Raw genomic sequence first — 19,342 nt, forward strand, 5'->3', positions numbered from 1 at the left:
GGTTCCTTTTATTGGAGATGGTATTAGAAACACTGAGACCTAGGAATGCTTGTTACTACTAATGTTTTTTTTGCTTTTACTCCCTCTCACCTGTCAGCACATAGACAATATATGTGTGCATAATAATCTGTGTCTATACACATAATGATAAATGTTTCAACATTTAACTATCAGGATGCCTGGAATACAGAGCACATTAAATACTAGCTAATGTTTATTGAGTATTTTGTATGTACCAGAAACTACTCTGTACATTTGTCATCCATTAACTTGATTCTTCCAACAATTCAATGAAATATATTATTATTAGTATTTATTAATATTACTATCATCATTCTCATTGTGTAAGTATACAAAGGAAAAAAGAGATGAAGTAGCCTCCTAAAATGACATAGCTAGTAAAGGTTTGAGGCATTCTAATTTAAATTTAATGGTTTATTATGCTTTGCCCCTCTGCCCATAAACTACAAAAATGTCAGGCTACTATTAATGGTAATATTATTCAAGACATTAAAATATAAAATTAGGCTTTTCCTCTCTTTTTATCCCTGTTTTCTTTGTAGCAGAGAATTCCTGTATATTGATTAACTACTCTGGCTTAAAGAATCCTAAGATGCCTTTTGCTCTTATGACAAACAATGATGGCCACGGACCAGAAAAATGTGTGAAATTCCAAACCCTTGTTGGTCTACCATTGTCTTACTTGCATATCAAAGCCTTGTGAAATGTACAAGTCTAGCTTCTCATATGCAGTTGTTATTAAATTAGGATTGCCAGATTTCAGAAATAAAAATACAAGGAAGATAGTTAAACTTGATAATCAATGGATTTTTAAATATAAATACATCTCCAATATTGCAATTATTTAATGTTTATCTAAAAATCAAATTTAAATAAATGTCCTGCATCTTTCAACCCTAGATCAGGTAGCTTTCACGCTATATTCTAACAATTAGCACTAAACTCTTCCTTTTACAGGTTCCAACTGGCTCTGAATCTATGAAATTAATTTTTATATTTCTAAATGAATGAATTAATTGATTAGTTATGCTTTGGTCCTTTTCCATATCTAGAGACCTACCAAGCATTCTAGTTGCTTTTGAACTACAGCCTTGCCAATTTTTCCTACTATTCTTCCAAGTAATCAAAATTCTGTTTTTGAACTCACTGAGTTAGCCTGATGTCAAATATATACAAGAATTTTATGAAATGGACTGACTTTCTGCTAGCCTGTCTTGCATGATACTGCTGGCTCCTGGGTTCTGTGTCACCATGCTCCAACACCACCATGTTCTGGGCAATGGGCAGTAGTAGATGCATGTAGATGTTGCTATGCATTCAGAAACCGCTCCATAAAATAGATATGCTTTCTTCCTTTCCCTATATATTGCATTACAGAGTTTTCCCAGTTCTCTATCCAGTTTTATTTTTCTTTTACTTTTAAATATTTCTGATGCATTATCATTTTTGAGGGTCAACCAAATGTACACACATTATACAAAATTACCTCTGGTTCACTGTTTTTCCCACCATATTCTGAGGTCTTCATAGCCAACACTAAATGTTGGGAAAGCAGCAAAGGAGAAAGGACTTACAGAGTGCCTACATAAACTGGTTATGAGTAACACATAAACAAGGAACAACAAACTGCGGAAGGCCACAGGAGGCCTCTGAGGAGGAAGGCTTCTCCATGCCTCATGTTCCAGTGCAGGGTGGCCTAGGCTCTGTTACCATAAACATTGTGCTCAAAGATGAAAAACCCCTTTGTAGCACTATGAAGTAGCCAGACTTGTAGGCTCCTTGTAAGGTCCATGTTCCACCCGCTGTGCATAGATAAGAAGCTAAAGATAACCACATGTTCTTATTTTGTGAAACTCCCAAATCGCCACTGTTATTAATTCTTAGGATGAGACACCAATTCTAGCTCACTGATTCACTTCCAGCTCACTGATTCTCTTCCAGCTCACTGATTCACTCCACCATCACCCCACCCCTACCCTATATATCAAAGCAATTGTAATCAATAAATAATGTGAAGGATCAGAGTTCAGGTTCTTCATTGTCTCTTCCAGTAATGAGTCATGGCCCCTGGTCCCACTTTCTCTCTTAATCTTTCTTTCTCTCATTCCTTTGTTGCCACCAAACTTGGGGTAACCACGGGTGTGGCATGGGGCTGGTTCTCTACAACTAAAACACTAAAAAGCATTCCAAAGAATTCAACTGTCTGAAGATCAAAATGCTCAGGCAATATTTTAGCAGTACATGAGAGAAAGAAAGAGTTCTGTGGAGGACTGTTGATTCAAGATGGCGTGGTAAGAACAACTCAGGATTGAAGCTCTCAGTGAATGCGCAGATGGTGAGTCAAAGCCGCATTTCCAGATGGATCTTTGTTGCCCACAGAACGGGGAAATTCCCAGGTGTAGGAGATACACGGAACACCAGCGCAGCTCTTTTGGCTGGTGCAGCTGCTTTGGCCGCAATGCAGCGGCACCATGCAACACTCCGCATGAAACACACTGGTCCAGATGCCCTGTTAAACTGGCAATCTGAGACTTGGGAGGGCAGATTAGCATATCCATCTGATTAAATGGGACTTGGACGATGAGCCAGACCAGGAGATCCCTGGGAAGCAGTGTTTGAGCCAGCACAGTGGGTCGCTGTATCGGAAATCACACAGATCCTGGTGCCCTAACAGCAGGCGACAGAAACGCCTGGGAGAGAGTCAACCATTCAACTTAAAAAAAAAAAAGAGGCGCTCTGAGGCAGGGAACCAGGTGAGCAGGCTCGGTGGGTTTCACCCCCACAGGAACAAACAAAACAGTGATTTGAAATGCTCCAGGTGGAGAGTTTCACTGTGGGCATAGCTGAACTCAGGGCGTTGCAGCTCGGTGGGGGAGGGGCATCCACCATTACAGAGGCCATCCGCCCCTACTGAGGTACACTCCCATGGTTGACGCAGCCTGCCATTGCCAAGGCAACCCACCATAACAGAGAGATTCCACCACAGGGCAGAGCCTGTGGCAGCAGGGCAGAGACCACCACAGCAGGGCAGAGCCTGCAGCAACAGAGCGGACCCCATGCCTGCAGGGCGGAGCCTCGGCAGGCAAATAGTGACTAGACTGCCTCCTAGCTGGGCAGGACAGGGCAACAGACACTCATAAAGAAAGGCCCCACTACCTGAGACAGAGCATCTGAGGAAAAAAAGGAATTTTATGAGTTCTGCTGCAGCAGATTTAAACGTAGCAGCCTAACAGCCATGAATGAACAATGGAGCTCACCGCTCAGCACTTGGGCTCCTATAAAGTACAGACTGTCTTCTCAAGCAGCTCCCTGACCCCCATATATCCAAAGAGTCACCACAAAAAGGACTGATCAGACTGACATTTGGCGGGCATCATTCTGGGACAAAGATAGCAGAAGAAGAAACTGGTAGCAACCCTCATGGTCCTGCAGCTGCTACAGGTGTACTCCAGACAAGCAGGGCCGGGAGTGGACCTCAGCAGTCATACAGCAGAGGGGCTACACTGGTAGAAGGAAAACCATGTAATGAATACTTCATCATCAACACTCTGGGCATCCACTCAGAGACCCAATCAAAAACTGAGCAACTACTTAGACGACAGGTGGATAAATCCACAAAGAAGGGGAGAAATCAGCGCAAAAAGGAGGAAAACACCTGAAACCAGAACACCTCGCCTCCTACAAAGGACCAAAACTCCTCACCAGCAAGGGAACAAAGCTGGATGGAGAATGACTGTGATGAAATGACAGAATTAGACTTCAGTAGGTGGATAATGAGAAACTTCTCTGTGCTAAAAGAACATGTTTTAAATCAATGCAAAGAAACTAAGAACCTTGAAAAAAGATTTGAAAAAAGATTTGAGAAAATGATAACAAGAATGGATAACTTAGAGAGGAATATGAATGAATTGAAAGAGCTGAAAAACACAACACAAGAACTTAACGAAGCATGCACAAGCTTCAACAGCGAAATAGACCAACCAGAAGAAAGAATATCAGAAGTGGAAGATCAACTCAATGAAATAAAACGAGAAACCAAGATTAGAGAAAAAAACGCAAAAAGGAATGAACAAAGTCTACAAGAAATATGGGACTATGTGAAGAGACCTAACCTACATTTGATAGGTGTACCAGAATGGAATGAAGAGAATGAATCCAAGCTGGAAAATACTCTTCAGGATATTATCCAGGAATATTTCCCCAACCTAGCAAGGCAGGCCAACACTCAAATCCAGGAAATACAGAGAACACCACAAAGATATTCCTCAAGAAGAGCAACCCCAAGGCACATAATCATCAGATTCACAAGGGTTGAAATGAAGGAGAAAATACTGAGGGCAGCCAGAGAGAAAGGTCGGGTCACCCACAAAGGGAAGCCCATCAGACTCATAGCAGATCTCTCGGCAGAAACTCTACAAGCCAGAAGGGAGTGGGGGCCAATATTCAACATCTTTAAAGAAAAATACTTTCAACCCAGAATTTCATATCCAGTCAAACTGAGCTTCAGAAGTGAAGGAAAAATAAAATCCTTTGTGAACAAGCAAGTACTCAGAGATTTTGTCACCACAAGGCCTGCTTTACAAGAGCTTCTGAAAGAGGCACTACACATAGAAAGGAACAACCAGTACCAGCCATTCTAAAAACATACCAAATGCTAAAGAGCATCAACAAAATGAAGAATCTACATCAACTAATGGGCAAAGGAGCCAGCTAGCATCAAAATGGCAGTATCAAATTCACACATAACAATATTAACCCTACATATAAATGGAATAAATGCACAAATCAAAAGACACAGACTGGCAAATAGGATAAGAAACAAAAACCCATCAGTGTGCTGTATCTAGGAAATCTGTCTCACATGCAAGGATACACAAAGGCTGAAAATAAAGGGATAGAGGAAGATTTACCAAGGAAATGGAAAGCAAAAAAAAAAAAAAAAAAAAGCAGGAGTTGCAATTCTCATCTCTGATAAAATAGACTTTAAAGCAACAAAGATCAAAAGAGACAAAGAAGGTCATTACATAAAGATAAAAGGATCGATACAACAAGAAGAGCTAATGATCCTAAATATATATGGACCCAATACAGGAGCACCCAGATACATAAGGCAAGTTCTTAATGACTTACAAAGAGACTTAGACTCCCACACAATTATAGTGGGAGACTTTAACACTCCACTGTCAATATTAGACAGATGAACCAGACAGAAAATTAACAAGGATATCCAGGGCTTAAATTCAGACCTGGAACAAGCAAACCTGATGGACATTTACAGAGCTCTCCACTCCAAATCCACAGAATATACATTCTTCTCAGCACCACATCACACCTACTCTAAAATTGACCACATATTTGGAAGTAAAGCACTCCTCAGCAAATGCAAAACAACTGAAATTATAGCAAACAGTTTCTCAGACCATAGTGCAATCAAGTTAAAACTCAGAATTCAGAAACAAACCCAGAACCGCACAGCTTCATGGATACTGAACAACTGGCTCTTGAATGATGACTAGATAAACAATGAAATGAACGCAGAAATAAAGAAGTTCTTTAAAACCAACAAGAATGAAGATACAACATGCCTGAATCTCTGGGACACATTTAAAGCAGTCTCTAGAGGAAAATATACAGCAATAAGTGCCTATATGAGGAGGATGGAGAGATCCAAAATTAACACCCTATTGTCAAAATTGAAAGAGCTAGAGGAGCAAGATCAAAAAAACTCAAAACCTAGCAGAAGACGAGAAATAACTAAGATCAGAGGAAAACTGAATGAGATAGAGACATGAAAAACCCTTCAAAAAATCAATAAATCCAAGAGCTGCTTTTTTGAAAAGATCAACAAAACAGACACCCCACTAGCCATATTGATAAAAAGGAAAAGAGAGACCAACCAAATAGATGCAATAAAAAACGATAAAGGGGAAATCACCACAGATTCCACAGAAATTCAAACCATCATCAGAGAATATTACAAACAACTCTATGCACATAAACTAGTAAACCTGAAAGAAATGGATAAATTCCTGGACACCTGTGTCCTCCCAAGCCTAAACCAGGAGGAAGCCGAAATTATGATTAGACCAATAACAAGGTCTGAAGTCGAGGCAGCAATTAAGAGCCTACCACACAAAAAAAGCCCAGGTCCAGATGGGTTCACAGCTGAATTCTACCCGACACACAAAGAGGAGCTGATACCATTCCTTCTGAAACTATTCTAAATAATTCAAACAGAGGGAATCCTTCCCCAATCATTTTATGAGACCAATATCATCCTGTTACCAAAACCCAGAAGAGACACAACAAGAAAAGAAAACATCAGGCCAATAACCATGATGAACATAGATGCAAAAATCTTCAATAAAATACTGGCAAGCAGATTGCAACAGCACATCAAAAAACGTATCCATCATAATCAAGTAGGATTCATCCTGGGGATGCAAGGCTGGTTCAACATACGCAAGTTTATAAACATAATTCACCACATAAACAGAACCAAAAAAAAAAACCACATGATTATCTCAATTCACAAAGAGAAGGCATTTGACAAAATTCAACAGCCCTTTATGCTAAAAACCCTCAATAAACTCAGTATCGATGGAACATATCTCAAGGTAATAAAAGCTATTGATGACAAACCAACAGCCAATATCATACTGAATGGGCAAAAACTGGAAGCATTCCCTTTGAAATCCGGCACTAGACAAGGATGCCCTCTTTCCCCACTCCTATTCAATATAGTACTGGAAGTTCTAGCCACAGCAATCAGGCAAGAAAAAGAAATAAAGGGCATTCAAATAGGAAAGGTGGAAGACAAATTGTCTCTATTTGCAGACGACATGATAGTATACCTTGAAGACCCCATCGCCTCAGTCCCAAAACTCCTGAAACTGATAAGCAACTTCAGCAACGTCTCAGGATATAAAATCAATGTTCAAAAATCACAAGCATTCCTATACACCAATAACAGACTTCAAGAGAGCCAAATCAAGAATGAACTGCCATTCACAATTGCTACAAAAAGAATAAAATACCTAGGAATACAACTAACAAGGAACGTAAGGGATCTCTTCAAGGAAAACTACAAACCACTGCTCAATGAAATAAGAGAGGACACAAACAGATGGAGAAACATTCCATGTTCATGGTTAGGAAAAATTAGTATCGTGAAAATGGCTATACTGCCCAAAGTAATTTATAGAATCAATGCTATCCCCATCAAGCTACCATTGACTTTCTTCACAGAACTGGAAAAAACCACCATGAACTTCATATGGAACCAAAAGAGAGCCCGCATAGTCCAGTCAATTCTAAGCAAAATGAACACAGCGGGGGGCATCACACTACCAGATTTCAAACTATACTACAAGGCTACAGTAATCAAAACAGCATGGTACTGGTACCAAAACAGAGATGGAACAAAACCAGTGGAAGAAAACAGAGGCATCGGAGGCAACACAACCTATCTACAACCATACAATCTTTGATAAACCTGACAAAAACAAGCAATGAGGAAAGGATTCCCTGTTTAATAAATGGTATTGGGAAACTGGCTAGCCATGTGCAGAAAGCCGAAACTGGACCCCTTCCTGACACCTTACACTAAAATAACTCCAGATGGATTAAAGACTTAAACATAAGACCTGGCACCATAAAAACCCTAGAATCTAGGCAAAATCATTCAGGACATAGGAGTAGGCAAGGACTTCATGACCAAAACACCAAAAGCATTGGCAACAAAAGCCAAAATAGACAACGGGGACCTAATCAAACTCCACAGCTTTTGCACGGCAAAAGAAACAGTCACTACAGAGAATTGGCAACCAACAGAATGGGAAAAAAATTATTGCAGTTTACCCATCTGACAAAGGGCTGATATCCAGAATTTACAAAGAACTCAAACAGATTTACAGGAAAAAAACAAACAAGCCCATTCAAAAGTGGGCAAAGGATATGAACAGACACTTTACAAAAGAAGACATATATGAGGTCAACACACATATGAAAAAATGTTCATTATCACTGGTCATTAGAGAGATGCAAATCAAAACCACATTGAGATACTATCTCACACCAGTTAGAATGGTGATTATTAAAAATTCTGGAGACAACAGATGCTGGAGAGGATGTGGAGAAATAGAAACACGTTTACACTGTTGGTGGGAGTGTAAATTAGTTCAACCATTGTGGAAGACAGTGTGGCGATTCCTCGAGGACCTAGAAATAGAAATTCCATTTGACCCAGCAATCCCATTACTGGGTATATATCGAGAGGAATATAAATCATTCTACTATAAAGACACATGCACACGAATGTTCATTGCAGCACTATTTACAATAGCAAAGACCTGGAACCAACCCAAATGCCCATAGATGGAAAACTGGACTGGGAAAATGTGGCACATATATACCATGGAATATTATGCAGCAATCAGAATTGATGAGTTTGTGTCGTTTGTATGGACATGGATGAATCTGGAGAACATCATTCTCGGCAAACTGACACAAGAACAAAAAATGAAATACTGCATATTCTCACTCATAGGTGGGTGATGAAAAATGAGAACACATGGCCATAGGGAAGGGAGTACTACACACTGGGGTCTATTGGGGGGAATAGGGTGGGACAGCGTGGAGGGGACCTGGGGAGGTATAGCCTGGGGAGAAATGCCAAACGTGAGTGAAGGGGAGGAAGGCAGCAAAACACACTGCCATGTGTGTACCTATGCAACTATCTTGCATGTTCTGCACATGTACCCCAAAACCTAAAATGCAATAATAAAATAAAAGAAAAAAGAAAAAAAATAGTTTTTTTTTCAAAATAGGTATTATTTGCTACAAGATTTTTCCCATAACAAGCTATACAGAAGCATTATTTTTTAAGTATTGAAAATTTGTTGTGCAAAGAAACCAAAACAACATGCTATCCTAAATAAAGTATGTTATATACTATGTCTATAAAGTGGCTATATCATATACTATCATTCTTATATTCTTTACATTTATTTTTTTGCAAGAAAATGAAGTTATTAAATTATATTTTATAATTTTTCTTAAAGATTTATTTAAACTAAGAATACATATTTTGAATAGTTACTTGAAATAGAAAATACCCCATAAATTACCACAAACTTTTGTCTTCCTCAGATTTGTTTCCTATTCCCTTTTATTCTTCCACATTTATGTATTTTTCCCACATTTTTTCTCTCTTCTTTTTTCACATTTCTTTTTTTCCCCTTGTTTTCTTTCCCTCTCATATTGTTAATTTTTTTTTTGGATACTGTGTCTCACTCTGTACCCAGGCTGGAGTGCAATCGAGCAATCTCGGCTCACTGCAACCCACTGCCTCCCGTGTTAAAGTGATTCTCTTGTTTTGCCTCAGCCTCCCGAGTAGCTAGGATTACAGGCACGTGCCATCATGTCTGGCTAATTTTTGTATCTTTCACCATATTGGCCAGGATGGTCTCAATCTCTTGATCTCATCATCCGCCCACCTCGGCCTCCTACAGTGCTGAAATTTACAGGCATGAGCCACCGCGCCCAGCCAATCTTTTTTTTCTTCTTAAGCATCTTTCTTGTTCTTTTTTTTTTTGTTTCCATTTTTTTTCCATTTCATCTACTCTGCTAAAATTTTTACCCTTCGGTTTCTTACCCAAAAACTTCTTGTAGCTTTTACTTATTCATTACTTTTTAATCAAAAAAAAATTTTTCTTCCAACTTTTATTTTAGGTTTGGGGATACACGTGGCAATTTGTTACATTGGTAAATTGTGTGTTGCTGGCATTGGTGTCCAAATGATTTATTCACACAGGTAGTCAGCATAGTACCCAATAGGTAGCTTTTGGATGCTCACTCTCTTCCTACTCCCCACCCTGATGTAAGCCCTGGTGTCTACTGCTCTCCTCTATGCGTCCACAGGTACTCAATTTTTAGCTCTTACTTATGAGAACATATGATACTTGGTTTTCTTTTCCTGAGTTAATTCCTTTAGGATAATGCTCTCCAGCATCATTCTACCATAAAACACATGAATGCACATGTATATTGCAGCAGTTTTTGCTTTTGCAAAAACATGGAATTAATCAAGATGCCTATCAGTGGTGGATGGGATAAAAATATGGCGTACATATAAACCATGGAATATTATGCAACCATCAAAAAGAATGAAATTATGTTTTGGGGTTTTTTTTGCAACATATCGCAAAACAACTTTAGTTTTGGTACAACTAAAGGCAATTCTGCGACTATTTGCTTGTTTCTATCTTCCTAGACTTCTCTTGTTCCTTTCTTTTTCATCTCTTTGCCCCCTTTTCCTGCACATCCTACACTCTTTTTCATTCCAAGTCTTTGTAATAGGCCTAACCTGGAAGATAAATAAATTCCTAGTTCTTCCTGAAGAATTTGACACATCATATTCCAATTTCAATTTCCATAAGTCTAATTGAGGACATTTTGCACTATGCAGAGATTCACACTAAACTATGTAAAATACTCCCCACTTCACTAGCATTTAAATTTGAACATTATCTTAGATCCATTAAGTTCATAGTAATTTTGAACATAATTTCTCCATATATATTTTCAGTTTGCTTATCTTCTGCACTTGTACTTGCTGAGTAATTTTAATTTTTATAAACCCACAATATTTGGCCCAATTAAAATATTCAAAGGTTATAATGTCAGTTAGTTAGAAAACTAACGTTTTAGTATTTTTGGAACTTTTTAGTATTTTTGGATCACCACTGACCATGGAAAACTGAAACTCATGATAAGCCTATTAGTGGCATTTTAACAAACCATAAAAGAAAATAACCACATGTTCTCATATAGTTCCAAAAAAAAGAATTATCAAACTCTACTTAAAAGAGTATTGAGAGGATGACCAGAAAATAAGTTATTTTGCCTCAGGCTTCCTTGTTAAAGACTTACTTTATTAGAATTAAAATAAGTCACTTATTTTAATTCTAAATTCATGAAGGCACACACTGTGTCTTAGCACGTCTGTTGGTATGTTTAATGTATTTGTCTAAATTCAATTTTTATTCTTCCAGCTTACAGATAATGAAGACAAATAGGTTTCATATGTCAAACTCTGTCACTGCTTGGAGAAGACATTTAAAAACCCATGCCTAGATTATTTACTTAAAATGTACAGAAACTTCTTTAGTCCATTAATAATAAGGGAAAGACAATATGTCTTTGGATTTTAATATAAGCAAATTTGTCACCCTTTCACATTTACATGTGCTTTCGGAATTAATTAAACTTGAAATTCTTACTTCAAGATTATAGCCTCGATTGTCTTCTCAGTATTCATTTTGAAAAGAAAAATGATATTTTGCATTACTTTTACTCATAGATATTATAGAGATACTCAGTTTATACAGTCAATTTATTTTTCTTACTAACTTGTTCTACAGTCTTCATATTTGTTTTTATTTGCAAACTTATGAGGATCCTTAAAAATGTATTTCCACGCCAGGTGCAGTGGCTCATGCCTGTAATTCCAGCACTTTGGGAGGCCAAGGCAGGTGGATCACTTGAACTCAAGAATTCGAGACCAGCTTGGGCCATATGGCCAAACCCCATCTCTAGAAAACAAGTAAGCAAAATTACCCAGGTATGGTGCCGCTTCATACCTGTATTACTGAGGGAATGCATTCTCTTCTCGGGTCCACAAGGGGGCCTACTTTCAAGGGCAAGAACTTCCCAGCACCATGCCTTCCTGCCCCCGCTACCTCTCCATCTAGGGTCTTAAAGGTCTTTGTTTAAACTTTGGTGCCCACGGGAAAGAATCAAAGATCAATCACTCCAGCGGAAGTTTAAAGGAACTCCTTTCATAGGCCCAGAAAACTAAAAGAGGGAGAGAATTTCTTCCAGGTTAAAGGGCCCCATCTTTCACACCTTTTTGGACTCCCTTCCTCCATCTTGTGGAAGCTCTTTCTCTCTCCTTTTTCTCCTTTTCCGCCTAAATAAATGACTCTGCAAAACTCTTTGGGGTCCGATATTTACTTGTGAGTGCACCATGCCTGGCAGGGTCCTCCCTCCCATTATTGGCGAGTGAGAGACAAGGAGCCTGGAAGAACATCCTCTCAAGGGAGCTGAGGCTCCCCCACTCCCTGAAGTTCACTTATAATACCAGCTACCTAGGAGGCTGAGGCATGCAAGAATTGCTTGAACCTGGGAGGCAGAAGACGCAGTGAGGCAAGATCATGCCATTACACTCCAGCCTGGGTAACAGTGCCAGACTCTGTCTCAAAGAAAATTACATTATACTCATCCTTTCTTTTGCAATGATGTGAGGTGAAAAAATTCATATGTGATGAGATGAACTCACATAAATGACATAGGCATTGTGACACAGTGTTAGGCTACAAATGACCTTCAAAACAAGCACTATGATACCCCGGACATGAATCTGATAACCCAGATGGCTACGAAGTAGCTAATGGGTGGGGAGCATAAACACTGTGAATATGAGGAACAAAGAGATGATTCACATCCCACACTAGATGAAGCAGGGCAGCTTGAGATTTTATCACAATAGTTAGAATGGTGGACAATTTAAAACTTAGGAATTGTTCATTTTTGGAATATTTTGTTTAATATTTTTGGATCACCATCAACCATGGAAAACTGACACTCATGAAAGGGAAACATAGATAGGGGGGGGGCCATGCTGGTTTGCTTGTGTGGGACTTACCTGCAGTTCACCTACATGACGACTACTGAAAAGTGGGGTTGCCTGACAGACACTGGGTTTATTCTGAACTGGCTTTACCTCCTGCATTCCTGGCCTGGGCAAGGGATATGTTTAGGGTGAAGATGGTGACATTTCCTAATTCTAACCCTCCTGAGTAAATTATACAAGCCACAGTAATAACTTGATTATATAGAAAAAAGAAAAGTGACATTTTTGCATTAAATTTTTTTTTTTTTTGCCCAGAGGAACCAGATTAATAAGTAACCAAGCCAGAGTTGTTTCTTAAAAGTGACCTCTGTTCTATACCTAAACTATACGCCCTGTGTTGTAAATTACTTCTTTATAGTTAAAGTTCTATTTGTGATATTAATATGAAGTCCAAACCATTTTCTCAGAAGGACCACAGAGAATATTAGGTCATCATTTTCTTTGTCCAATTTTATTGGTCATTCAAAAGTAATTACTAAGTTTATTCAATTACAATTACTCTGCAGAATAATTAAAAGTGCTTAAGGAACTTACATGTCACTTGGAAAAAGAGGATACAAAATTGCAAAGGTTTAAAATGGGAAAATATCTCATCTGGCAAATTACGTAGTATAGACTAATCTATATTTTCAGCTCAGTTGACCTCATATATATTCTTTTTTGTTTTTCTGGATGGGAAAACATATTAATCATGCTTTTCTCAACAATTTTCTGATTTCCATTTTTTTTGTCCACGGCATTATACTCTTCATCATCAACCATGCTAGGAATTCTGGAATCATCTCTGACTTGTTCTTCACATTACATTAAGGGAAGCGGGTACAAGTGAATGAAGCTCGTCCTTCACAAGCATATAAAATTACATAGAGGGCCGGGCGCGGTGGCTCAAGCCTGTAATCCCAGCACTTTGGGAGGCTGAGGCAGGTGGATCACGAGGTTGAGAGATCGAGACCAACCTGTTCAACATGGTGAAACCCCGCCTCTACTAAAAATACAAAAAATTAGCTGGGCATGGTGGCGCATGCCTGTAATCCCAGCTACTCAGGAGGCTGAGGCAGGAGAATTGCCTGAACCCAGGAAGCGGAGGTTGTGGTGAGTCGAGATCGCGCCATTGCACTCCAGCCTGGGTAAACAAGAGTGAAACTCCGTCTCAAAAATAAATAAATAAATAAACAAACAAATAAATAAATAAAAATAAAATGACATAGATATGAACAGTTCACAATAAGAGTTAATAGTTTTTAAAATATATGGATATGTGAACTGTTATAGTAAAGAAAATGATGAAGGCTAACACATGCAAATCACTTTCTCCTTTTTTCTACTGCAGCTTTTGTGAGTCCAATCCCCTTGCTTTCATCTCTTCAATCATCCTTTCTCGGCTGCCCTTGGCAATTCATCGTACGTAATAATGTCTAATTATTTTGTCTAAAGCAAATATCTAACCAAGTGAACTTTCTCAACTAATTTTAGTTCATCTGTAACTAAAGTCCAAGATATATCGTATTGAGTGTTGGAAAGTTAGGTGGGAACAAAGATGAGAAAGGCCTTGGAATGTACACTAATAAATGGAATACCAGTTAACTCTTTTTTAAATTAATTCATGTTTTGGAAGATAGCATGGTGCTGTATACTCTGTTTAAAAAAGCGTTGTTTGCTTTTGAACATATAGCATATTTTATTCGAACCATTTACTCTGGGAATTGTCACTTGCTGTAATATTCGCCCTTACTATGGCTGGCTGAACAGTGGAATAACTAGGAGAAAAATCTCAGTGACTATATCCCATCCTGACAGACACTGATTTACAGTCTGTACATGGAACTTTTTAAAGAGCTCACCACGGACTCTAACGTACATGCAAGGCTGAAAACTGCTGCCTTAAAGGAATGCTATTCTCTTTTTCATCAACTTATTTTCTTATATTTTAACATAAGTTTTACTTAGATGATTTTCTTTGATGCAATCATTCAAGTCTTTAAGTACAATATTATTTGCCCGTGTGTGTGTGTGTGTGTGTGTGTGTGTATGTGTGTGTATGATATGCTTAATACAATGTAGATTTTTTTTACAGGAAAGAGACAAAGTTCTGTTTTTCCAGACATACTTGCTATATTAACTATGTGAGTAGTATTTGGAGCTTTGCTGGCCAGTACAGTAGCCATTAACCCCATCTGCTATGAAGCACTTGAAAACATGGTTAGCTTTTGTGCCTTAGGCATCTATACCCTGACTTCAGTGATCTCTTAAAGCTCTCTGAATTAATTATCTCAAAACAATACTTGGTCTGAGTTTGCTATGTCTCCTGGATAGAACATCATTCTCTTTCAATTAGCAATAGACATAACAACAAAACAATAACATATTATTCTTTTAAAATTTTGGCACTTTCTACTAAAATTTAAGTGCAGAGACTTTCTGAGAAAAATCCTGCATCTAGGGATATATTTCAAGTAAACCATTAAAAACAAAAGTAGATGATCGATTATGCTCTTTGCAGCTATTAATGAATAAATGAGCACCTACAACACATCAAGAACTATGATAGGCACTGGGAATTAAATGATGAGCAAAATAAAATCAATGCATGCATTCATGGAGATTACAGATTAGTAGAAAAAATTAAATATTTTTTAGTACAATATAAACCTTGAAAGAAGTATGGAAATAAATACAGGATGATATAAGAGCATGATGGTGGACTGTTTACACAAGGGCAATCTAAGATAAATATTATGGAGTTGGTGACATTCATTCTAATATTTCAAAGATAAATAGGAGTATTACATGAGTTAGGATTCAGGGGGAAAAATCTAAACTAAAAGGATGAAATCTAGATTGTGAGATCAGAGAAATATTCCCTCAAGAAGGGGTGTTTCATTTGAGATGGGAAAGAGTAAAGGGATATGTAGGGAAAAGAAGAATTTTCCATACAAAGAGGGTTATATGTACAAGCATATGATCAACAACATTTGTGGGATCAAAATAAGGTCAATGTGGCTTAATCATAGTATTTTGAACTCTGACAGAAACTCAAATATGACTAATGAAGAACAAATTAATTATTGGCAATCATCTAAAATGCATCCTTGCAGAAGGACTAATCATGTCCACGTTACAGGTGATGGAACTGAGTCTCGGGGGAAAGTAATGACTGTGTAAGGTAGCCAGAAACTCTGCCTTCCAGCCCAACACTGTTTTTAGGAAAACAAGCTCCACCTCTAAACCCTTTCTTGTTCCCCACCCTAGTTCTTCTACAGGTCCCTGGGTCTTCCTCCTCTTACTCTCCTGCCTGCAGGCCTGTCACTGGCTACTGCTGCAGGAATCCTAGGTCCTCTGCTCACCTCATTCCAATATACTATGTGGCATGTGTATAATAGGTATGACACTTAATCTTATAAAATAAATTTATAGTTAGATAAATAATAAATTAACTGTTGCTAACTGAAAATATATCTCAACATAAGTAAAGAATCTATATCACAAAAATTATGTAAAAGAAAACAATGTGTAAATAAGCAGGCTGTATGAAGAATAATAATATAAGGCCTACACTATTATTTAGTGTTTGAAGGATACATTGCAATAAGTGGGATATGTTAGAGAATGAGGGCCAAAAGTGAACATGAGTTCCTAGTACATGGATACCACTTCATGTTACTGCATGAGATACACAGAGAGAGCTCCACTGAAAAAAAGGCCTAGCATCCACCTTGATCATTCATTTGCTATTATTCAACAATTATTAATCGAGAATTTATCACTGCATAGAATTACTGCCCTATCTATCAGTAATATAGCAGTGAAAGACTATAAAATTATTCACTTTTATGGAGTTCCTGTTCTAGTGGACTCTAGAATACGAAAGCAAATGTAAGTCTGAAGTATAAACTAGTAAAAGAGCCTGAAAGGAGCTGCTAGGAAGCAGTGAGTAAATCTGGAAAAAATGTGGTATCAGAGAGAGACAAACAGAGAGAGGTACAAAGAAAAAATTCAGAAGAATATAATCACTGGGATCTAACGCTACATATAGTAAACTGAAGTGTCTTGTATATTACTTCCCTGGGCCTGGACATTCATGTGTCCTACTAATGAGTATATTTTCAGTAAATAGGTACACAGGCATTATCATACAATGCAGACAGTGATATGTGCCACAGAAGAAGAAAACAACCCCATGCTCTAGATGCAGAACTAAGACATGAGTCTATGAATGTTCCTGTTACATGAGACTGAGTGAACCAGGATTCTTTCTACCAGGGTTTTGATTATAATTTGAAGACTCCATCATATGCAGTTATGTGATCCTAAAATGATCTCAAAATAGCTCTACCATTCCCTTGACTGCAAGAGTTTTGAAAATCAGGTAAAAATGTCTACTGCATATTTTATTGCACACATATTAATTCCCCTAAGAAACAGAGGTGTTTATTCTAAGGTAGTTGATGGTAAACACACATATAAATATTTAGCGTAATTCTTGAAGTATGGTGAGATGTCAAATGCACAATATTCAAGAAACATAGAATATATTCAATAGGCTTTTGTTGATGAACAGTTGAGATTGCTGTTGCAATGTTAATGCATTTATTCTTTCAAAACAACAAGAAACATTGAAGGTACTGTGTAAGAATATCAGTTGTATTGCAACAATTCTGGAAAATTTCGAATTTGTTCTTTTTTTTTAAAAAAATCTAATGTATTAAATGGTGTTAGCATTATTTCATTGATTGTTTGTCTCTGTAAGCAAAGTATGGTAGAGAATTTCTTTTCTCAGCAAACCTGCATCCCAATGAGCCGTTATTTAGTAGTGATATGGTCTTTCATGTATTTATATGTCTATGATAGTGTGAATGTGTATTGCTAAGATTTATTTGATAGGGTGTTGTCCCATTTTTACTGCACCACCTCGTTTTTTTTTTTTTTTTTCTTTTCTCTTCTACAGATAAAATAAAATCTTAGGGCCATAAAATCTAATTGTACATCTTGCAATTCTGTATCATCATAAGAGACTGCTATACGTGAACAATGCTTTATGTGTTTGAGTGGTTTACTTGCCTCTTCTGTAAGATAATACAAATACAATCAGCTTAGCCACACATGGCAGATTTTCATGGAACTATTATATCAGTTTAGGTGCTATATATGAAACCTGATGAGCCTAGTAATAACTTTATAAAGCAGGATTTTCACAGTAGTGCCGATTTCAGCAGGAAAGAGACTCATCCACAACTGGAAATCTCTGTAGACTGCCAAATTACCCAAAATCCTATTCTGCAAAGCAGTAATCTTTAATGTTTCAATAAAAAGTAACTCTTTTTGGGATAGCTATTGTGCTTGTAATTGAACACTCAGAAAGTAATTTGCATAAAATTGCAAGGGACCACAGAAAAGATGCTGATAAAAAAGGTAATTTAAGATGACTGGAAAGCCATTTGCTCCTATGTTACTCTGTCTTCATTTATTCTTCATTGAACTCTCTAGCACCTAGTGTGTGCCTGGGACATAGAAGTTACTGGCAATGAAGATTTAAAAGAAACATGGCTTGAATTTGGAAGGCGGAGGTTGCAGTGAGCCAAGATCACGCCACTGCACTCCAGCCTGGGCGACAGAGCGAGACTCCTTCTCAAATAATAATAATAAAATAAAATATTAAAAAATATAAGAAACATGTATCCAAGAGGAATCTATATTTTGCTACTGAGACTAGCTACTAGGCACTAAGATTAACGTTTGACAATTTTCATTAGGGAGGTAAATATCAAGAACATTTTGTCAGGGTTTTGAGAACTTGGGAATAATGAGTCAAGAAAGTTACTCAGATAAGGTGATGTTTGATGAGTTAGAAACAAAGAAGGGGGATTGGAAAGAAGACATTCTATGTAGAGGGAAAGTCATGTGAATTGCAAAGAAAATGAAAGAGGCAGGTGTATTGTGATATAGAAAAGAGTTTAAATTGGCTAAATATGGGGAGAAATAAGAAAAAAAAAGGAGAAGCAGATTAGAAAGTCAGAGGGCTAGTTACCAATACATTTTCATACTGTTGCAAATACTTTACATTTTATGTTGAAGACAATTAGAATCTATTAAAAACTATTTTAGAATATGTTCTAATCTGATTTGCATTTAAAAAGAAATCAGTGTGGAGTACGTTTTACAGAGAAGCAAGAACCAAGACCTTTTATGAGGCTCTTGCAGTAATCAACATGAGTGATGATGGGGGCCAAAGTTAAATTAAAAGAGTGGGATGGAAAGAACAGAATTATTATGAGATATTAAGAAAGCAAAATTGACCCAACCTGGTGGAAGAAAAAAAAAAAGAGTGAGGATCCACCTGTGATCTCTGTGGAAAAACTGATGTGTCTTTTAATCAGAATTCAGATTCTATCTGAAATATGATATACTATATTAATTTTATAAAAGATTAACTCATTAAAGTACTTCGTTATATTTTATTTAAATTATTGCAAGCAATTCTTTTATCACCATATGTCCTACATTTCATCACCATATGTAGGACATATCTGCAATACTATATATTTCATAAGAAACTAAGCTTTTGTTAATGTCAGGCCTGCTTTTATCCATATTTTTCTGTTAGAAGGAACAAATGAGAAAATACCTACA

The sequence above is a fragment of the Callithrix jacchus genome, chromosome 1, assembly GCF_049354715.1.
Source record: "Callithrix jacchus isolate 240 chromosome 1, calJac240_pri, whole genome shotgun sequence".
NCBI lineage: Eukaryota > Metazoa > Chordata > Mammalia > Primates > Cebidae > Callithrix > Callithrix jacchus.